Source organism: Chrysoperla carnea, chromosome 2, assembly GCF_905475395.1.
Source record: "Chrysoperla carnea chromosome 2, inChrCarn1.1, whole genome shotgun sequence".
Classification (NCBI taxonomy): domain Eukaryota; kingdom Metazoa; phylum Arthropoda; class Insecta; order Neuroptera; family Chrysopidae; genus Chrysoperla; species Chrysoperla carnea.
Window position 1 is genome coordinate 91,859,829 of NC_058338.1, and position 25,430 is coordinate 91,885,258.

At 28.3% G+C, this 25,430-nt stretch overlaps 1 protein-coding gene across 2 annotated transcripts in view; it reads right to left on the bottom strand.

Annotated features, from left to right (window-relative positions):
- The window catches only part of LOC123291901 (dual oxidase maturation factor 1-like), a 198,513-nt gene that overhangs the window by 132,710 nt on the left and 40,373 nt on the right, over positions 1-25,430 (bottom strand). Inside the window, exon 1 of one of the 2 annotated variants that reach the window (XM_044872354.1) lies at positions 29-176. The exons of the other annotated variant lie outside the window; for it this stretch is intronic. The gene's annotated coding sequence lies outside the window, so the exon portion shown is untranslated. Of the gene's footprint in view, positions 1-28; positions 177-25,430 lie in introns of those variants that run through there. 2 annotated transcript variants of the gene reach the window in all.

The window sequence follows — 25,430 nt, forward strand, 5'->3', positions numbered from 1 at the left end:
ATTGAAGTAAAAATAAATAAATAATTACATTTTCTTTTTCTAATCCACCAATAATTTCCCTGCCAGCACTAACACATTTAATATCACTTTTATTCAAACACCACAAAAAAAACAAACTTAATTTTCACCGGAAAAAATAGAAAAATACTTTTCAACACTTCGACAAAACAATGACAAAACACAATTAAAAAAAAAAAAAAAATTAAAATTAAATCACATTAAATTGCAAAAACACTGAAGCCGAATTAATACTTATTATAAATGCACTCAACACTTGTCAACTTAAAGTCGCGCGGATTCGTTTCAAGATTTAAAAAAAAACAATAATAATAATTCATTTATTTATTTAATAAGTAAGTATCAATAACTAAAACTAAAGTTAAGTATATTTTATTTTATTATTTAAAAAATAAAAAACTAAATGATATTAAGTGGGGTAATATAAAATATGATTGCACCAAGGTCCAGGAAGGATTACACTACTCACAGTAAGTTTGTAAGTTAAGTAGTTATAGGTATTATAATAATATTAATTATAAATATGCAGGGTCGACTTCGAGTCACTGCTTTCAATGTGTGTATAGATATATTATTATTACAAGAGAAGGAAGGTGTTTTGCAAGGTCTTTTTTATTATTATAGTTTTTTGTTTTAATATTATATCTCTGCATGTATGTATGTAAAATTAATAATCCGTGAATGATACAAGTCTTTGGGGTAGGATTAAAAATGAGATAAGTATACAAAAATTGGTTCCTTAAGAAGGTCTTCTGACTGGCCAAGACAAAAGGATATTATCGTTAGTCAAAAATAAATCATGAAATTTGAAAAAAGTTAAAATTTATGTTAAAAAATATACTTAAATATTCTGATTTCGAGTCATAAAAGCACAGTTTTCTTTTATAATATTAAAATTAAAAATCGTAATTTTTAAACTGTATATCACGTGACATAAAACGCGGGTAAGTCCTGCTGTGATGTCATAGCGGTATGAACCATAGACCATCAATTAGTTCAGAGTAGACAGCTGGGTATAATATATCCATAGATAATAAATATTTATATTTATTATAATCAGCAGACACACTAAAAACCATTTAAACTCGAGACCTTTAAAATAATGAAATGGGATTGATTTTAGGAGTTAAAACCGTTTGTTTGCGACTAAAGGCGAAAAATGTTCTGAGAAAAGTTGTAGATAAAAAAATTTGGAAAAACTTTTGTACGGGACTTTTTTCAACATAACTTCAAATTTCATGAGAATATCGCAAAAAACGATTTATCGAATACGAATGCGTACCCAGGACGATCTGTATATTTTGATTGTTCTCATGTCTTTCACGTTTTTGCAGGAAAAATTGATATTTAAATAAAATTTTCCACGTTTTACGCAACTTTTCGGAATTTATTCAAAAACTTTACATTTTACGGAAAAAACACTCAGTTCAAAGTTGTAGAGCGTGAAATTTTCAATCAATTTGTAGAAGTACTTTTTTTTACTTATGATTTTACGCAAAGTACAAAATTTTGAATTTTTTCTTATTTATCCCACTGATTTTGAAAATTAATGGGAAAAAACAGAAAAACTGATTCTGAAAATCAGTGGAATAAATAAGTATTGTGTTTTTTGATTTAATTAAAACATGTTCCACAAAGTAGAACTCCAAACCATAAGAAAATATTTTTGTATTTTTCATCATCATCAGTTTTAAGCAAAAAAGTACTCTTATAATTTTTTTTCTACGCGCTTAGTTTTCGAAATAAAAATTCTTGGAAAATTATAAATGCATTATTAAATTTTAAGAAAAATGTGTTATTTTTTCAATCTCTGAGGGAATTCGTTTAGCTAACACAGCTCCTGCGCTATGAATTTTTGTTTCTCCACATATGAAAATTTGTACGCTGTACGTGGAAACCTTAAAATTAGTGTACTGGCATTACTCTACCCAAACTTTCAGTAAATCATAGAAAATTTCATCTTAATTGACGGAACTATTATGTAATCACGTGATTAAGCTTTTATGTATGATAATTTATAAACGTGATTAAAATCTACACTAGTTTTCATACTTTTTGCATGATTTTTAGAAATTCCCCACACGTTTTAATACCCACGTGCACGTTTTATATAAAGGCTTGTCTCAAACAAGAAATGAATTTACTTGAAATACATACATGTGTTTAACACATTACCCTTGGTTAATAAATATTAGATACATATTTCTTGAAATTCCACTATACAATAATTTATTATTTAAATTTTGATTTGATATTGAAAAATGGAAGAAAAAAAAATTATATCAATAATATAAAATCAATATGAATAATTCATATAGCAAATATTTTACATAATTAGTTTTATATAATAAATAATAATAGCATAAAATATACAGAGCGTTTCAAAAAACGGTGGGTGTTGTTTAATCAAGAAATGTGAATGCCATTGGTTCCATATAAAATAGCAAATAAAATCTGTTGAATTTAGAAAAACATCGAGTTAAAACCGTAAACCTGTAACACACACACAAGTGAAATTTACAAAATTTAAAAAACCCCGACAAACTTTTCTCCAAGAACACTCTCCATTAAATTATCTTTTTCCTTAAATTATTTTTAAGTCGTTTCGAGTGCGGAACCCTAAACTCGAACTTGAAATGTAGCTAAAAACCCACCACATTAAAATACCTTTCAAGCAAAACAAAAAAAATCAAAAATCGGTTCATCCGTTTAGGCGCTACAATGCCACAGACAGACAGACAGACATACATATAACACTCCTTTTTTTAGTTCGTGTGTTAAAAATACATTGTAGAAACAAAGACGTTATTAAATAGGCAATTTTAAGCTGGTAGCGCAATTAGAAATTTACACAAATTTTGACTTGGAAAAATAAGTCTAATTAAGTTCACCCATGCCCTCATAAAAAATTAATATAAATATTTTCTAGTAAGGAATAAATATTAATTAATTTTTTTTTTTTTTTTTTTTTTAGTTATTTTAAACTTAATTATTTAAACTAAACTTAAGCATGACTTGTTAACGCTACAAATGTAATAAAGATCCTAAAACAGTCACAGCTATCCAGTTTTATTCTTTGTCTTCTTGAAGGAGAGTTAATTTTGGTGGCAGCGCATTTTAATGCATTAAACACATATTTGTAACGGAATAGGGCTTATGCTATAGGACGTTTCCATCAAAATTATATTTTTTACATTTATAATAATCCTGTTTATAGAATTGTACCTTCTTAAGATATTTCGATACCAAAAAAACGAAAATGATCCAAAAAATTTTAAATTTGATTTTATCAATTAAAATTTAATTTTATAATTTTATCCTTGTATACGTCTTTTGTCGCCAAAAGCCTGTGGGTTAAGGAAACTCGCTCGATAACAGAGCCGAGGATGATTAATTGATAAATAAAATTTTTAATTTTTGTTATTATTTTCATGTCAACTCCTTAAGGTATTTAAATACCGTAAATTGAAAATCATAATAATAATAATAAAGACTTGAATTTTTTTTAATCAATTAATTATCCTTTTTTACCTAAGTCTTTTTTGAAAAATTCATATCGATTCTCTGAACGGTTTTGGAGAAATTAACTATCAAAGTCAGTGTTTTTACAAAAAAAAAGTTTTTCATTTTTATGCACAGTTCTTAATTTTGGTATAATTTTAAAGCTTAAAACTTGAGAAATTTTAAAGTTTTTTATGTAAATGGCAAAATATTATTGAATTAAAAACCAACATTTATTACGACTTCTTCATATATTATCATGTGTAAAAATGGTTGTTTTTATAATAATAATGGGGTTTAACCTCCGTTTCTCTGACATATACGCCTATAACAGAGGCCACCCATATCATTATTTGTTAATCTTTATTTATTTAATTACAAACATATTTACAATTACATTTTGATGTGAGTGGAGTCGGTTAATTGTTCATACTGCCGCTGCCTGGATTCAAAACCCACAACCTAAGTCTAAATGAACAAACAGTCAAAAGGAAACGCCTTAGACCGCTCGGCCATTTAGGCTCTTGGTTGTTTTAATAATTAATTTATAGTAAATCGTACAGAAAATCGACTTGAAATTTATACAGAAGACGTATTAAATACTCATTAATTGGCACACTAAAAATTTCAATTTTTTGGTAACACTTTCATTTTGGTATCGAAATACCTTAAATGAACTCGGTTTTTGGAGTCAAAATTATTTTATAACAAGAGTTTTATCCAAATTAACTTGAACAACCTTTAAAAATCGGATAAAACTCAGTTTATAAGATCATTTCTGGTAGCCAAATTACTATATCACATGAGATTTTACTGATCGACTGGGACCCAATTCATTCAATTCGATTCAATACAAAAATATGAGCTAAACTTATTAAGATCGAGTTTTTGTCTGCACTTTAAATGTGCAAATCTTTTTTTTTTTGGGCACTCTATACAAATCATATTAACATAATTAATATATTTATTTCAAATAAGAAATAAATATTAAACCTTGAATTTTATAGAAAAATATTTAAGAGATATATCTTAATATAATAAAAAAAAAAACCCATTTGTTTCAATTTATCAAAATTCACTTTTTGAAAAGAATAGAATGTATCTTAACTATATTTTTAATAGATTTAAAAGATTTCTACTTGAAAATAATACTTATTTCCGGATTATTACATTTTTTTAATACCACAAGAGCCAGATTCTTCCAAATTTTAATCGTAGATTGGAGTTTTTTTATTGTTCATTACTGACAAGAAAGGCATCGACATTAATCTCTATCTCTATCTCTATCTCTATCTCTATCTCTATCTCTATCTCTATCTCTATCTCTATCTCTATCTCTATCTCTATCTCTATCTCTATCTCTATCTCTATCTCTATCTCTATCTCTATCTCTATCTCTATATATTATAATTGCGCAAGTAAGCATGTTTGCTTGTTTGTTTGTTTGTTACGCTTTCAACTGTACAGCAATATAGCTCATACTTCAGAATAACACATGAGATATAATTTATTAAGATATATTAATAAAAAATAAAAATAAAATAAAAATTAATTTAATTTGACATTACCATAAATTACAGATTTCTGTAAAAATAGCCAATATAAAATATTTTACGGCTATCTTTTCTATACTCAATGAATAATTATGACTGTTATACATTTAAAAAAATAAAAAACCATACATATATTTTACCTGTGTAAAACAATCCTTATCATTATTTCGAGTGTTATAGAAAGGGGATAAGCGAGAGCAATCTTTATCCATCTTTACTTTTAAACCCAGCAAAGCGGGTGGGTATCAGTCTAGTTTTACATAAGTTTAAAAAACGTATACACATGACATTTTTTTAATTTTCAGATGCCGTTGTTCGATTTTCAAAATTTGATATGGTGCTGCTCCTGTAGGCGATCTCCTAGAGCTCTTCCAAAAAAAGGTGTCCAGCGGTGAGCACTCTCTGGTTTGGATTAGCCAAAATGGAAAAATCCCGAAAATTTCTTTATTTGATAGATGAATACACGTATAAATCGAAAGAATAGTCAAAATTTTGATTTTTTTTAAATGGTAGCAAAAAAAAATTTCTTCAAAAAATTTCCAACTTCTAAGTGGTGTAAAATATCAAAATAATTTTCTGAAATCTTATTCCTTCGATTAATACCTGGGGAAAATATCTAAGAAGATTGTGTAAAAATTTGAAACCATTCGGTAGAACCGTTGCGGATAAAGCTTGTTCACCGACTTGGAAAACGCTGTTTCGAGAAAAACGCAAGTTTCAAAAGACTTCAACTTTCCTAGATCAGTTTTTTGTATTTTACAAATACGTATTTCGACTACAAAGTAGTCATCATCAGTATTAATTACCTTATCGTAATTATTCTTATTATGTATGTTACTCGTTGCTAATTTGGTGGCGGACTGCACATTGACATTTTCGTATACCTACAATTTATACTATTCAAAGTATCTGTCAAATTGTAATATCACTGACGTCAGCGAATCAGCTTCTTTCAGTTTACTAGTGCTTGGCCAATGAGCATGATGCTTCTGCGAAAGCCTATTCGAGTATTTCCTGACGTTTAAATTTTGACATTTAAAATAATAAATGACAAATGAAACTTCAATTAAAAATTATAACTAAATCATGAAAGTAAATAATCTTTTATTTTCACAACGTATTAACAATTTGAGAAATTCAACGTCGATTTTGCAATTTTGATTAAATCCGAATTTGGAATAGGTCCCTTGTCCAGTTTTTGAATGTAGATGCTTTCATAAGCGTCTGTTTCGAAAGGACTGGTTACTGATTTAAGGATAAGGAGTTTTAGGTTCGATTTGTCAATTTTATGGTCTTTTTCGATAACGTGAGCGGCTACACATGATTTTTCTATTCTTCCATATTTTAAATGGCCCATATGTTCTTTAAATCTTGTAATAATTTGTCTTCTACTTTGACCTACATATTTCTTCGAACAATTTTGACATCCAATGCAATATATTCCCTACTGTTGTTCGATGATAACTTTTAACCAAAGTTAACTGCGAACAATAATAAGGAATGTATTGCATTGGATGATAAATAAATCGAAATTTATTTTGACATTTTCAGATATTATACTTGAATATATGTACATTCCGGAAATGCAAAAAGTCGATTCTTTGAAAATTCTAACTGGATATAATCCCTTAATGCAGAAAGACTTGCGCACGATCAAAATTTACCGAGTCTAGCTCTTGGTATAAAATATTAAATACATTAAAAGTAATATTAGAATTAATCATTCATAGTTTTACAACAACAGTGGCCTTAATGTCAGAACGAACATGAGGTTTACTAATCTAATATCATACTTTTTTTTGTTTTTTTTAAACATATGTTATTGTTACTTTCATAAACTTGAATTTATTGTTACTTTTGATTAAATGAATTAGATTACAGCGATTTATTTACAAAATTAGCCATGAATTTAAATACGATTTATCCATATTTGTTACACATTACATTATTTGGTACATTACACATATACCTATACATGTCACATACATATACACCCATATAGTACATACTATACAATTTGCGCATAATTTGCGCTCTCACGGATAAACAATGAGGTTTACGAAAAAATGTTTCAAACAAAAGTTGTTAAATTTTTTATAAGGAAGATTTTTTACATATAAACTTACTTTTGTTCTATCTCTAACGGTTTACAAGACCCAATTGACATATGTTGCTCATTTACGAACTCGACCTCACTTTTTACGTCCTCAACACGCTATAAAAATTTCAGGTTGATATCTATTTTCGTTTTTGAGTAATCGTGATGACAGACGGACGGATAGACAGACAAGCGGAAATGGATTAATTAGGTGATTTTATGAACACCTATACCAAAATTTTGTTCATAGCATCAATATTTTTAAGCGTTACAAACTTGGGACTAAACTTAGTATACCTTGATACATTTCATATACATGGTATAAAATAACAGAACCCGTAAAATTATAAATAATTAACAAAAGTAATAATAATAACTAAAACCACAAATTTAATCTATGATTTTCCACTTAAATTAATCAAAGAATCACTTGTGTAAAGTTGTCGGCAAATAAAATAACTCAATGAAGGCTAATCAAAGAAAAAAAAAAAGAAGAATTTAGGTGAATAAATAATAATTATACTGGGTACGATTTCAATGTTAAACTTACAAAAAAAAACATACGATTATAATCAATACATATTATTATTATTATTATTGAACATTTTGAATGTCACCACATGCAAACTAAACTGACTGAGTTAGAGGCAGGTATTATTGAAATTATTTGAAAGGAAATAATTGTCATTCATACATTTAATTCATAGGTAGATAGATATATGATTATTATTAGTATGGTATTGAAAATTATACGGTTAATTTTAAAACTAAATCATATTAATTATGTATCAATGATTCATTATTCATAATATAGACAATTCATTTTACGCAACTTAACAAATTATTAATGGTTGTGTAGAAGAATTAAGGTATTACGAACGTCAAGGCAAGTTTAGACTTGTGGTTGAAATTATTTGTACTTTATTTTCAACTTTGATGATTTTGTTTTAACTTCATGAAAGTACACGAAAAATAAGAATAAAATTGATCGATATCTACCTTGGTTTTCAAAATATCGAAAGATAAATTTAATATTTGGAGAATTACTCCAGATATCGAAAAATGTTATTCTTACTTTTTGCCAAGCCTGGATAAGCGAGAGTTCAAGGGAGCACAATCTCATTTTCGTTTATAGATGTTTCTCACTAACCCGAGTTTCTCGCTAATGCAAGTACATGGGTAGCGTTTCCCTCTTATAGAGGTACGCAGCAATAACAAGTCACAGCAAGAACGAATGTAGTAAATATGTAATATGATAAAATGGACTGTCGCTTATCTATATATATAAAAAGAGAGTGTTTGTTTGTATGTCCCCGATTTTCCCTAAAACTAACCATTGACCTTCGGTAGGGGATTATGTCATTGGGTAGCCCTTAGGCTCCCATTGTGAATAAGGGAGTTTGGTGGGAGTGGAATTAAAAATGATCTAGGAATTCATAGAAAATAGATTAAAAAAATAGTTCTAATAATTTTCAATAGATGGCGCCACTGTCAATAGTACAATTTTCACTAGATGGCGCTACTGGCGCAAATGTCTTGATTTCTATCGAATTTTCTAGAATTTTCTCGAACATTCTGGAATGTTCTATGGATTTCTATCGAATTTTCTAGAACTTTCTCGAATATTCTCGAATGTTGTATGGATTTTTATTGAATTTTATCAAACTTTCTCGAACAATCTGGAATGTTCCATGGGTTTCTGTCGAATTTTCTAGAATTTTCTCGAACATTCTGGAATGTTCTATGGATTTCTATCGAATTTTCTAGAATTTTCTCGAACATTCTGGAATGTTCTATGGATTTCTATCGAATTTTCTAGAACTTTCTCGAATATTCTGGAATGTTCCATGGGTTTCTATCGATCTTTCCCTTACTTTTCCGTACACACAGAGAGTGTAGACATAATATTGGGATCGGCCAAAAAAATCTTACTGTTCCGTACACACAGAGAGAATTAAAAAAAAAGTCTTTCATTTTTAAATGTGCAAAAACAACCCAGCGAAGCAGGTTTAACAGCTAGTAGACGTATAAAATGAGTGTCGCTTATAGACGCTCGACTGTCGCCTAAAGAGGTATAGATAAACAGCAGTCTCACTTACGGAGTTCCATGAAGGAAAAACGTCTCTCTCTTACAGACATTTCTGTTTCTCGCTAATAGAGGTTTTGGGAGCTTAAAATGACGGGTCCTGGCTATTACTCTCACTTATAGAGTTTTCTTACTTACCCAGGCTTGACTGTATATACTTTTTTTTTAAATTTGAGTCCCCACTAACGTGCCCAGGCATCCTTAATTAGTCAAGCACAACGGTTTTTTCTTTGTTTTTTTGTTTGTTTATAATTTAGTAAGGTTTTAACTTTATTTTAAACAGTTTTTTTTTCACCGACTAGTTTTGTAGCAATCTATGAAAACATATCACCCATATATTGTTTTCCCATAAGACCAATGGCAAATATGCCTACTTTTGCCTACAAAACTTTTTAGAATTGATTTAGACTTAGTCCAACTTCATATAAAAAAAAAATCAATTTTTTATTTAAAATTAATTACCTTGGTGCTCGTAAACGATTGAATTTTAGTTATATTTATAATAAAACGAAATTTATTGCTTTTATCAGATGCCAATGCTACGATAGATTCAGTTGTATCCTACACCTACTACGCACCCAACGATTAATAACAATTTCAAGTTTAATGACCAGTAATGAATTTACCTTAGTCATAAAAAAAATCCGCGATATTTTTTCTTTCCTTCAATAATTAAAACATTTTTCCCTATAGACAAAGTTAATTAACCTAATTTATTATTTTGTTGGAAAAATCAATCAATTTACTTAGTCGGGTAAAACATTCATCTCTACTATAATGATATTATGGGGGGGGTGGGTATAATTAATGATCTATCAAATAAAAAATTACAATAAAAAATATATTTGTGTTACCCATATACTTAATATTACTTCTTTTTAGACTATAGCTGGATGGGTTCTGGTTTATTCCACTTACCTATAACAAAAAAATATTTCAAGTTAAAGTTTTATTATAATGTAATAATAATAACAATAAATTTATTTGTTTAAAGATTTTACAACCTTTTACAAAGAGTTCCTAGAAATTAAACAAAAAAAAATAAAAATAAAAATAAATGTAAAAAGAACAAGAAATAACTCAAAAAAACAGAGAAAATAAAAATTATAGAAATAATCAAAATGAAAGAACAATCAATCATATTTTTAATGGAAAAAATAAATTCTAAAACTAAAATGAAAAATTTCTTCATTCATTCAAAAGAAAAGATCTTATCATGAGAATTATTTGCAGAAAATAAAAAAAACTTTTTTGATTTGGGAAGTAATTTCACCGTATAACAAGCCTTCCAAGTCACAAGAATTGAATTTCTTGAAAAAATCGTCACGCTCAAAGTTGTAAACGGAACAAACAAGCAACAGACGATGTAAAGTTTCCAGAACATTTAAATTGCAGAGATTGCATGTGGCAGCCAAATCTATGACATTACTGATTTTTCTCAAAACAACATGCAAAATTTGTTTATTCGAGGTACGAGGTGATATCCATCTGTGGCTACAATATCCCTAAATAACGGGATATACGTTGATAAGGCCACGCGGTCTTGTTCCACGTAGTATCTTTGAATTTCTCACAAGTGTCTTTTATTTTTGCTTGCGAAATGAAATCTTTATTTAGAATGTCACTTAAGTCAGTTAATTCGAGTAAGTTTTTTATAGACCAAGAGCCAGTGACCAATTTAAGGTTGTCATTTCAAAAGTTTCGTGACTTTTGAAATGACAACCTTAAATTGGTTACTGGCTCTCCGTATATTAATTAAGAGACCCAATTTGACTTAATCGGAGCTGTTTTTAAAGTGTTATTAAAGTTTAGAAGCCTTTTATACCATGTATATATGAAATATGCATATATTAGTATATTAAGTTTAGTCCCAAGTTTGTAACGCTTAGAAATAATGATGCTAGGAAAAAAATTTTGTCATAGGTGTTCATAAAATCACCTAATTAGTCCATTTCCGGTTGTCCGTCCGTCTGTGGACACGATAACTCAAAAACGAAAAAAGATATCGAGCTGAAATTTTTACAGCGTACTAAGGACGTAAAAAGTGAGGTCAAGTTCGTAAATGAGCATCATAGGTCAATTGGGTCTTGGGTCCGTAGGACCCATCTTGTAAACCGTTAGAGATAGAACAAAAGTTTAAATTTAAAAAATGTTCCTTACCAATTCCCAAACAATTTTTTGTAAATATCACTGTTTACCCGTGAGGGCGCCAATTAAGCGAAAATTTTATAATATGTACTATACTTGATTATCAGTTATGTATATGTCAAATGTTTGTATGTGTGGTGTGATAAAGAAATCAACACTGACTATGCATGGTATTTCAACAATTAACTCAGTCAATTGTTTGTTTTCACTTGTAGCATAATTTTAGAAATTGATCGTCGTCCATGGATATAACTTGTTGTAACCAAGAAAGAGCTGATTTAATTGATTTTAGATACAACGGTGGTATGCCTGTTTCAAGACGCACTTCATATCCTAGAGAACTCTAAAACGTTTATTTTAGATAAACTGAAGTACTTATTCTAGAAAAATCTTTGTGTATATGACAATGAGTTTCAAATAAATCCATCATTCCATTGTCAACATGTTCAATAGATATTTATACAATCAAGTCTTGAAGTCTAGTATTAATACAAACAGGTAGCTTACTTAAGTCAGGTATGCACTAAACTATGCTATGTGTTTATATGCACATAATAAGTACCTATAAGTTTAAATTTAAAATAAAATTGATACTAGGTCAAATTTGATGGTCATTATTAATAATATCATATATATTATATACAATGTATTTATATAAAATCAAGGTGACTAATTGTCTTTTTAAAATAATTGTAATTTATCCTCAACATCACATAGTAAAAAAATCAAATAACAATTATTAAACATACTGTGTTGATTACTACTTTATTATTTTGACTTAAATGACTGAATCAAATGATTATTAAGTATTAGACACACATATTAATACTGAAAAGAAGTTACAGTGTCTTCCAATTAAAAATATCATAGAATATTGTATAGTGCAGTCAAAGAAGTTATTTAAAGCTAATTGTTTTGACAATGAACCCATTTTGATATAATAGTCCAATAAAATGAAGATTTTAACTACCATTAAAACGGAAGCCTACATTTTTGATTATAATTTCGTTTTGGCAAAAATTTGAAGTTTTTAATAAAAATGTAGATATCAAAATTTTCTATAAAATCAATTCTAATAACTTTTGACGTATTTGCAATAGACACCGATATATTTGCAATAAACAGATCTAATTCATAGCTCAGTCGCATAAAATATGAATAGATTTCCCCCCGGAAAATTGGAAAAAAACCCCTTACAATTAAGTTTTTCAGTTCTATGGCAATGGAAAATTCGATGCCAAATCTTATGAAAGTTATTTGTTTATTACAAATATCTCGGTTTCTATTGGAAATACGTCAAATGTTAGAAATGAAATGATTTATAGAAAATTTTTATACCATGTATATACGAAATATATCATAGTATATTAAGTTTAGTGCCAAGTTTGTAACGCTGAAAAATATTAATGCTACTACCAAAATTTTGGTATAGGTATTCATAAAATCACCTAATTAGTCCATTTTCGGTTTTCTGTCCGTTTGTCAACACGATAACTCAAAAACGAAAAATGATATCAAGCTGATATTGTTACAGCGTGCTTAGGACAGTAAAAGTAAGGTCGAGTTCGTAAATGGGCAACATAGGTCAATTGGGTCATTTTGTAAACAGTTAGAGATAGAAAAAAAGTTTATATATAAAAAATGTTCCTTATAAAAAAAACAACTTTTGTTTGAAACATTTTTTCGTAAATATCAGTGTTTACCCGTGAGAGCGCAAATTATATTTTAGTATGCACATGGGAATATCAGTTATGTACTTATGTATGTGTGACATGTATATGTATGTGTAAGGTGACAGTCGAATCAACGCAGTCTATACATGGTATTTCAACAATTAAGTCAGTCAATTGTTTGTTTTCACTTGTTTATTTTAAACTTTTTTCTATATCGTCGTATGTTTGCGAGATATTTACAAAAAAGTGATTTTGGGGCTAGTTTTTAATGTTTTCCTACTCCCTTAAAATAATTCAATATTTTTTTAAACTATGTATACTTCAAATTTTTGTCAAAACGAACTGTAGGCTTCCATTTGGATGGTAGTTTAAATCTTTATTTAATAGACTATAGCCCGGATTATTTTGTTCGTATTTGCATTTACAAAAAGGCCTTTAAATTAGTTTGTAATCCCAAACTCTTTTCTTTGAGAATTCGACTTTTATGCCCCAGAGCTCCGGAAATATATTAAAATATTTAAATGAGGATGAATCGAATCTGACCATAAAAATGAGAGAATTCAATATGGTAGCTGAAAAATTCAGTTTTTAGCCGAAACCTTTATTTTGAAACCCGATAATATAGCAAGTCACAGTTAAAATAAATATATTAAGAAAGCGATGTTGTACTGAGGGTTTTCAAGGTTATTGAATCTAAATCTAGTCGAGTTTTTAGCCGAAACCTTTATTTTGAAACCCGATAATATAGCAAGTCATAGTTAAAATAAATATATTAAGAAAGCGATGCTGTACTGACGGTTTTCGAGGTTATTGAATCTAAATCTAGCCATAAAAAATGTGGAAATTACAAATGGCGGCCTGAAAATACAGATCAGTGAAGGTCGATCTTTTTGGCCTACTGGCCTCATTAAGAAATAAACATTGTCATATTATAACGTTTGTCCAAAATAGGGTTTCATTTTCATATCCATAATGAATTTATTATTATTTAAAAAAAACAAGTGAAAAGAAACAATTGACTGAGTTGATGGTTGAAATACCATGTATAGACAGTGTTGATTACTCTATCATATTACACATACATACATGTCACACATATATAACTGATATAGCCATAACATACATACTATATAATTTGCGCATAATTTGCACTCTCACGGGTAAACAGTGATGTTTACGAAAAACTGTTTCTTTTTTTATAAGGAACATTTTTCATTTAAACTTTTGTTGTATCTCTAACGGTTTACAAGATGGGTTCTACGGACCCAGGACCCATTTGACCTATGTTGCTCATTTACGAACTCGACCTCACTCTTTATGTCCTCAGCACGCTATACAAAATTTCAGCTTAATATCTCTTCTCGTTTTTGAGTACTCGCGATGACAAACAGACAGACAACCGGAAATGGATTAATTAGGTGATTTTATAAACACCTATACCAAAATTTTGTTCATGGTATCAATATTTTTAAGCGTTACAAACTTGGGACTAAACTTAGTATACCTTGGTATATTTCATATACGTGATATAACAAAATAAAATAAATTCGATTTCGACTTTCGTAATCAATAATAAAGAAAATATTATATTAAAATATTATAGCAATAAATTATATTGCCTGATTTAAGACAAATAAGCGACAAATTTATAAATAATTAAGATTTTATAATTAATTACATGCAGTATTTAAAACAAATATATATATATTAACTATATATTAAATATATATATATTAAATATATATAAATTAAATATTTATATATTAAATATATATATATTAATATATATAAGGTATATATATTAACATGGTAAATATTTTTGGTAGACATTGTAAATGTATTTATTAAATGATCAAAAATATTAATTTTAAACAAACGGAAATTAAAAGAATGTTTTTTTTTTTTTTAATATGTTGCAACAATATTTTGTCTGCTGCAATATCATATAGGTTTATAAATGACTATAAGGAATTTATATTTTGACAACGTTAAATTTTAATTTAATTAGTCATCCTATATGTTGTTCAATGTTTTATATGTATTTTAATTTTAAGATTTTGTAATAATCGATAAATACCTGCAGTGTCATATTATACGTCATTTATATAAAGATAGTTCCACGTGAATCATTAAAAATATATGGATAGCAATAAAATTTAAAATTCTGCGGGGTCTTTGTAAAAGTTAATAAAGAAAAGTTCAGCCGAAGGGCCCAAGCAAGTGAAAACAATTAATTGCTTATTTTCTTGTAGACCCCACAGCATTTTAAATTTTATTGCTATCCATATATTTTTAATGATTCACGTTAAAGTATCTTCATATGAATGAATGGCGTATAAGTGATTTACGACTGACTGACTCATCACGAAATCTCCGAAACTTTATAAGTCTGTAGATACAGTCATAGAGGTAGAAGATACTGTTCACTATCCTGTCGAGTTTCTACACACACTCAAGACCACCGGGAATACCACCTCATATTCTTCATTAGTTCACCTCAAATTCGAGCACCAATATTTTTAATTTAAATCTCTCAAAATTGTGTAATGGCACCAGACTACGAGTAAAAACCATGCAAAGAAACGTTATCGAAGCAACAATTTTTACAGGAAAGTATGAGGGTGAAACTGGTATCATTCCGAGAATCCCTCTGACTCCATCGGACTATCATTTTGAATTTAAGCGTTTGCAGTTTCCAGTAAAATGTTGTTTTGCGATAATAAAGCACAGGGTCAGAGTTTAAAATTAGCCGGAGTAGACTTACGAAGTGTTTTTCTCATGGTCAATTTTATGTGGCGTGTTCCATTGTGAGTTCACCTGAGGATCTCATCGTTCTCCAACCAGATAAACGTACGAAGAATGTTGTTTATAGAGAAGTTTTGTAAATTTAAGTAAAGTATTTTACAGGTTTATATATCTTTATCCATTATTATGAGTTTTATGTACATTAAATGTTAAAATTAAGAGAAATAAATTAATGTTATGAAAAATGGAGAAATGTAGTTGTTATTTATAAAAATTGTCATGCATTAAAAATAAAGGACGTAAAAATATAATTGACTAGAGTGATACCCACCCGCTTCGCGGGGTTTAAAAGTACTATACAAGTATTATACACAAAAATTTGTATCCTATTGATTTTTATGAACAAAATTAGCACATAGTGTGTTTCCGGTGAAAGTTCATTTTCAAATATTCAGGGTCGATTTAAAAACACTTTCAAATAATACACACAAAACACGACATAATAATGTAACCAATGTAAGCCCAATTAAAGCAAACTATGTTGAGTATGAGCTTATAAAGTGGTCAGCGAAACCAATAGCTTTGTGTTGTATTCCATTACTTCCGTATTTTTTAATTACTCATCAATTACTAATTCTAACAGACATATTTCGATTTTATATTTTTATTTAAAACATTAAAACCGTCAATAAACGACATTCAGAAATTCTGGTATACGCAAAAACACACTTTTACCAAATTCACCTTTTTTGAGGTATAAACTGTTTATTGTTTGGAAGAACTCCAGAAAGTTTACTTTCAAAGCTGAAAAATAATGAAAATAAATTAAATTTTTAAGCTTTTCAAAATCATATGCGAACATCTTTTATGAATCAAACAATCTGTTAATACTGTTTAAAACTTTATGAAATATGTTCAAAGATGATTTTAAGATTATGAAAAGCTCAAAAATTTTCAGCTTTTTTTGCCTTTCTGGAGTTTTTCCATACATTAAACTGTTAATCACTCAAAAACCGTGAACTTTAAGAAAAAAACTCAAGGACCTTTTTTGACGTAAAATTATTCAAAAAAAACTCGGATACTTTATTTGGTTTAAAAAATTTACATTGAACAATTATTTTACATTTTAAAAATTAGAGATTCCTACGAAAATTGCAAAAATTTAATTCAAGCTGTCAGAAATTTGACTATAAAAGTGAATTAAATGGATAAACTCAAAAACTGCATAACCGATTTTATCAGCAAGTATCATTAAGAGCATTGTATTTTATTTTCAAAAAAAAATTAAACCTATGACATTCGTAGCTAACTACTATCTTTTGATCTCAGCTGTCGGAATGAAAACAATATTGTTTCTATCAGAAACTAAAAAATAGTTGTTTTCAAAATATTTTATACTAATAATTAATTCAATAATAATAATCATTTTATGAATTATTTGATATAATTAATCAATCAATTAATAATAAAATATATATTTCAACATTTAGTTAGACTGATTGACTTGACTGTTTTATTGGTTTTTAATATTAAAAGTTGATTACGGAAAATTATTATAATTTTATCAATTAATTTATTAATTTATTATGTTTATTAATTTATTAAATTTATTAATTTAATGTAAATAATTCTAGTTCAGAATATGGAGCAAGTTTAAAAATATATTTACATAATGATATATGTATACTAGAGTGATACCAACCCGCTTCGCTGTGTTTAAAAAAGTAAAAATTGCTCTCGCTTATCCCTGTACAACGTCGAAATATTTTTGGGTTCTTTATTAAAATGTTACAATATTGGTATGCCATTTTCTTGATGATCTGTTCAAATTTCAAGAACTATTCAATATTTCTCAAAAGGGATCGTTTCACATAAAATATTAACTGTTCTTTTACATTGCATAAACAATTGGTATGAAAACAAAAATCACTGGTAATGTAAATCTTCTAAAGCAACACATTCAAGACCTGTTAAATGATTTTGCACATAAAATATGGATCATTTTAACGTATGTAAAGGGGTTTCATTTTACCCGAAACGACATATTTGAATATCGTCATAAAAACAGACCTTAAAATTCATTAAACGTTTATCAAAATGTGTTGTATTATTATTAAAAGTCAACAAAAGCCAAGATTAAAACAAACCGCCGTGAAAAACTATCACAAAAAAAGAAATTTTGAGTTGAAATTTGTCTCACCATAAATCATAAGTAGTAAAATTAATATTTTTGCTACGAAACACAAATTAGCTCATACATCACCATAAGTCTTTGTTGAACGATTAATTCTCGCGGAAGCCATCGCCATCTCTCGAAAAATATACTATTTGGCTTTAATGGTTCACTGAAAATAATATGAGATCATTTTACCCTCAGGGATTATTACAGACCACTTTCCCCTATTCGTTGTGTGCGTTGTCATGGTAGGAAAAATAAAATCGATTTGCAATTCTTTAAATGTTAATGTTATAGAAAATGTCAAATTAAAATTATTGAAAAACACTAATTAATTAAACTTAATGCATTAAAAATTGTGAAAATAAGAAATCAAAATGCATAAATATTATTTTTCAAATTTAAATTATCATAATTATTTGTGAGACAATAATATTAAATTTTCAATATAAGTTATAAATGCAAATCCATACAATTATACATGCATCCATACAATTCTATAATTAAAGTAGCATATCGTTACCATGGAAACGCCTCCAATAAAACTCACGCACGGTGCGAATTTATAAATTTTTTGGGGCAGATTTTTAAAATTGCTTTTAAATGGCCTTCCTTAAATAATAAAACATTTTTTATGGTATAAACACCAAATATAAAGTTATATAATGCATTCATCCAAATATGAATACTAAATTTATGTAATAATTTGAAGATGATCAACTGATGACGACTTTACGACTGTGCTAGAGGTCATACAGATATTCTAATGTATTTAATCGTCAACAAATTTCATTGTCAAAATCATGAATATTTATTGTTAATAAATTATTTAAAAATAAAAAATAAATATTTTAATTTTTTGAAAATAATAATTAATTTACATACGAATTTCGCTAAATTATATGAATAAATAATTAAGCCATACTATTTGGTTATATTTTGGACCCACAACTGGTTTGCAATTTTATGGCGATTATATAAGCATTTTTGTATGATATGATATTTTAAAGAACAATGTTAAATTGTACTAGGGTCAATTAATACGCAACCGGTTTTTAATTTATAAATTGATAACCTTTCTTGAAGGTCGAACAGGATCTGGAAACGTACAATATTGGATATATCAAAAAATATGGTAAATATAATTCTATACTTCATGATTCAGAAACAAATGAGTTCTTGCTTCGGCCTAGAAAAAAAACCACAATACGATGTTATTCAAAGACGTTGCTTTATTTTCCTGTAGACCAGAGGTTCTCATACTTATTTCGTCTACTGCCCAATTCGAGGCTCGATTATTCTTCAGCGCTTCCTATGTGGTCCCATTTCATTTTGATCCAGTTCTGACAATGGCATCCATGAGAAAACCAAAAAAGTCTAAATTTGCATTAAGTATGCACGACAAGAATACGAATAACTCAATATCACGCCAACCAATTTTGATGATTCTTTTTTTAGTGACATTAGTTAGTTTACTACTAATCATCACAAAAATCACAAAATAAAAAAAAACAAAACAAAAAAAACAAAAAAAAAACCGACTTCAAAAGAAAAACTTTTCCAAAACAAATTAATATGCACTAAAAAGTAAAATAAATAACGATAATATAATGTAATTAAAATTATTGTTATTTTTATTATTAGAGAATCTTTATTGACATGCTCGTAGAGCTAATCAAATTACATTATAGTGTGTAACAATAACAAACTGAACAGAAAAAAAAAACACACAAAAATTAACTTAAACCAAAAAAAAACAATGTACAAAATAAAAAAAAATAAATAAATAAACAAATAGCACTCTAAACAATAATAAACATAATATTAAATAATAACAAGAAAGGTAAAGAAAAAAGAGAAAAAACAATTCGTAATAAGAGAAATAGAAAAAAATATCAAACACTTATACCAGTCGGTCTTTTCTTCTTTTTAATATGTCATTGATATATCGTCCTACCATTATCACATCCTCCTGTTTCCTCACATTTAGTATTTGATCCGGATTCTTCAACCCAGAATCAAGTATGCTTACCTTCATATTCTCATCTGTGCCCTGGCAATCCATTAATAAATGATGCCCCGATTCGATGCCATGACACAGCACACACACTCTTTCACCATTCACTCTGATTTCATTCTCCCAAATATACCTTCCAAGTCGAAAATTTGCAAATACTCTCCTCACCTCTCTATCAGCAACTGTTAAATAAGGTGCTCCGTATTCAAAATGCCCAATACAGTTGAATAATTCCAGAGAGGGCTTTAACTTAACAGACTCCAGAATTTGTTTTCGAAATGAGTTTAGGAGGCATGCTTTAATGTGATTTTTTTTCGTGTTATATGTGACGATTTCACTATTAATCAATGACATATCAATATCGTACATTCGTACCCACTGATTCAATTTCTCGTCAATAATAACTTGCATACATTCCTTTTGCAAATTATTGTTATTTTTGGAATCGGTGTCAGCCAAGCTAATGTAGCAAACTCTACTTTTTTTAGTGCATATTAATTTGTTTTGAAAAAGTTTTTCTTTTAAAGTCGGTTTTCTTTTTGATTAAAGTTTTTATACCATGTATACCGTGTGTGTTTGAAGCATCTTGGGATAGAATTATGTCTGTAGTATGACTGAATACAGAATACATTCGTTTAGTAATGCATCTAAAAGAGTAAGACTACAGATACGATAAACAGATACGATAGGACATACATACTCTTACTACATGTGAAGGCATACTAAAGTCAGTAGCACTGATGACTTACTAGTTATCTGTAACTAAATAACTCCCACCTCCAAGTGTCTTCCAAGTAATCCAATGCATGTATATAATACCTCTCTTTTAGATGCATTACTTAATGAATGTATTCTGTATTCAGTCATACTACAGACATAATTCTATCCCAAGATGCTTCAAACACACACGGTATATGAAATATACATAGTATATTAAGTTTAGTCCAAAGTTTGTAACGCTTAAAAATATTGATGCTAGGAAAAAAATTTTGTCATAGGTGTTCATAAAATCACCTAATTAGTCCATTTCCGGTTGTCCGTCCGTCCGTCCGTCCGTCCGTCCGTCCGTCTGTGGACACGATAACTCAAAAACGAAAAAAGATATCAAGCTGAAATTTTTACAGCGTACTCAGGACGTAAAAAGTGAGGTCAAGTTCGTAAATGAGCATCATGGGTCAATTGGGTCTTGGGTCCGTAGGACCCATCTTTTAAACCGTTAGAGATAGAACAAAAGTTTAAATGTAAAAAATGTTCCTTATCAAAAATTAAACAACTTTTGTTTGAAACATTTTTTCGTAAACATCACTGTTTACCCACAAGGGCGTTAATTAGGTGCAAATTTTATAGTATGTATTAATATAGGAATATCAGTTGCGTGTGTGTGAGTGTATTTAAAATAAATATCTTTTGTTATTTACGTGACGTCAAAAAAAACAAACGAGTGCGCATCAACATGTATGTGTGTGTAATGTGTGTAATGAGAGTAATTAACACTGTCTATACATGGTATTTCAACAATTAACTCAGTCAATTGTTTGTTTTCACTTGTTTTTATTACATTGACATTTGGAAAAAAATTAAATTAATAAATTAATTAAAAAAAAATTGTTCCAAACAAAATTTTGATTTGTAATCTTTGATCATTTCCAAATGTATATTTCTTTTTAGATGGATGGTTCTGGGTTCGCTTTGAATAAAAAATCTGTTTCGTATTTGAATAATATATTTGTATTTCATCAAGTATTTGTTTTTATTATTAAAAATAATAATAATAATGATGGTCTGATGTCATCAAAAATAATATGATTGAAATTGTTATCATCGCACATTAAAAATATTTATATGTATATTGTAGGTATACCTTACTTAGAGCTAGCTAGGTATCTATTTCATCATAATACATTTATTTAAATAATTGTTTTTATTTGTTTCTTGACTACAAGAATAAGTACCTACATACTTATTTTTTAAATTATAAACAAAAAAAATATTTATTGTTATTACTATTAAGGTAGTTCACTCGTTATAGTCAAGTCCATAAATTTATGCTTGTATGTTCGTATACTATTTGTAGTGTCCGACCGATGCTTCGGCTTCGGCTTCGGCCACCTTCGGCCAAAAAAACACCTTCGGGCAACATTCGGCTTCAGCCTGAATTCAGGCCGAAGCCGAAGCTTTGGCCGAAGGTTCTTAGTAAACGTCGGAATTGAACGAATTGTTCTAAACGTTATTATTTTGAAATAAATTTCAAGGTAATTTTTTTAATCATCTTTAGATTGACTTCTAGATCAACTTCTAAAGATCATAACCTCTAAATCAACTTCTAGAGATCAACTTTAATATTAAAGTTTTAAAATCATGTTTTTAAACCTTCGGCTTCGGCTCGGTTTCGGCTTCGGCCGAAGGTTGTGGCGACAGCCGATTAATCGGCTTCGGCTTCGGCTCGGCCAAAAATCGACCTTCGGTCGGACACTATTTATGACAAAAATGTACAATACTATAATATTGTATCTCACTCCCATCAAGTAACATGAATAATTTCATATAATTTACTGAAGTTTTGGATTCGGAAATGCCACCTATGCCTATGTATTATTAGCTTTTTATCTGTAAAATAAAAGTTTATGCGCAAAAAAAGGTAAATTTTGGAAAAATCAACGATTTTCCATGTTTTTCGATAATTTTTATCTATGTATTTTCGAGAAAGTTTTCGGGCGTAAAATTTCCGATCGATTTGTATATACAGTGTATCGCATTTAAGATGAAGACACCCTTATATTTTTGTTATTTATAGGAATGTCGATTTTGAAATTTCGCACAGTCACACAGACTGATGGGTCACATTTTTTAAGATACTTAACCGAAATCTTAACTTTAAACTAAGTCTACTGAAAATTGATTGCCTCATTCTTAATATTTTGTCTAGCGTCAAAAATGGTTAGAGATATCGAAAAAAAAGCTTGCTTAGAATTTTTTTTTTGACAAAATTCGTATTTTTAATTTAGCATTATTGAGTAAACTACCTTAAACACATATGAGGTAAGGTAATGCAAATGAAATTTTATTTATTATTAAAAAAAATGTGGGTATTTTATAATGTATGTACTTATTGTAATACATTTATAGAGGTATTCTTGATGATATCAATACCATCAAAGTACGAAATACAGATATACGTACTTTGATTTGAAAGTGTGGTAATATGAAAATGATTAAATGAATTGGGTAGATGACTGATATCGAATTTGCCACATTACCCATAAAAATATATAATAGTCTAAGATCCCAATTAGGATCGACCTTCACCCATCTGTTTACCGAATGAAAGTTATTTTTTATGAAATATAAAATGTTAACAAATATCCCTGCAATGGGTTGCCTAAAAAAATGTGGGCAAGACTACTTTTAGTGAAAATATCAAGAGTAAAATTTTTTGAAATTTTTCACTGACTTACATATCTAACGAATATTGATCTACTCGAAAGTAAAAGCCATAAAGAATATGCAGCAGCTATGCTGTCTACCTCTTTTCGTTCACTATTTTCGCATTTATACAAGTTGTGATTAGTAATTACGTTCATCTGTTAATTCATTGCCTCACATATATAAATAAAGATAATTTTATTGCAAATACGGTGCTATATGATTGTCCACAAAATATCAGTCAAAAAATAAAGTTTACAAGCTTTCCAAGTTTTGATATTTTTATTAAAAGTTGTCTGGACCATATTTTTTAGGACAACCCACAACAGGGATATTTGAAAATATTTTACATTTCATAAAGAATAACTTTCATTCGGTAAACAGATGGGTGAAGGTCGACCTTAATTCGGATCTTGTACTATAAGTAGACTCCTTATCATAACAAAATTTTAAGCTTAAGATTAAGATTAAGATTTTTGCCAGTCTCTTCTGCAAATAGATTTTTATATGTAATATCTACCTCAATACTTAACAATGACATAACTTTTAAAGTAAAGACTTTTAAACGTTCATATCGTTCGATTTCCAAAATTGATTAAATTCAGCATATATAATAATAATGTTATTTTTTTGTAATTTTAACCCCAAAAATATACGAAAATCGAATTCATTCAGTTCAGTGTTTACGTCTGAAACACTGGAGTTTCGCTTGAAACTTATATATATTAACAGAACAGCATATCGAGTCTTCTTCTTTTGGATTATATATCCTTTATATACAAACTGTTGAATACAAGCAGAAATTGAATATATTCATTTTTTCTCGTTTTTTCGTAATTTGTAATGAAACAGTATGTAAAAGTTTAAATAATTTTTATTTGGTAAAAGGTTTCATGTAAAGTTATCGATATAATTTTTGAGAAATATCAATTCATATTTTCCATTTAGTCTCACGTTAAACCTTGCTTTTTGTCACTTTTTATACTTAAAATTCAACGAAATTATTTCAATAACAGTGCTTTTTTTCTTAAATGATTCAAAAACATTTAATCGCCATTAATAATAAAAATTTTTGGCCTTCGTAAAATTATTAATCAAATCATTTAACATACCCCAAATTGAAAACACAATTTTTTAAATTTGTTCCAACATTCACTAAAAATTTTCTTATTATTTTATGCCAAAAATTAGATTCTGGTAGAAAAAAATTAGATAAATTTTGAAAAGCGGGTTTCCGATATACTTTTGCATAATTCAGACTTAGTTTACTATCACAATTTTTTAGTAAGGTTAAACAGAGTCACTGTTTGTCTATTGTCCGGAATCTTTTAAGATTGTCTTAATTTCGTACTCAAACTGTACAATTGATAAAAAAAATAAAAACTAAACTTGCAATATATAATTATTATGTGCAAATATGTGCACACGTAAGTGATATTTTTATTCAGGGTCTTTTTTTATATTAAATAAGGTTCAAGGAAGGTTATAATGACTTATATTTGTATGCATTACTGGTACTGTGAGGATAGTGGAGACATCTCGACCATCAAACTGTTTATGTATATATTCATTTAATTTAGACTAACCAAAAGAAAATGAATAATTAATTTTAATACTATACCTTCCATAATCAGACATTTATAGGCCTTGTACATAATATTAAATTATAGATCAATAAAACTCAGCCCTTAGGATATAACTAATTAAATATATAATTAAATAAATGCGTTAAGTCCTTAAAAATATATAAGACAGTTAAAATTATAATATATTTTTAATATGAAAACGCTAGAAATAATATAGACTTGTGATTGAAATTATTTGTACCTTTATTTTCAACTTTGATGATAAATTTTGTTCTAACTTAATGAATATAAAACTAAGCATAACCTTTTTCGATATCTGCCTTGGTTTTCGAACTATCGAAAGCTAACTACTTAAACAACATTTTCAATTTTCGATATTTCGAAAACTACTCCAGATATCGAAAAA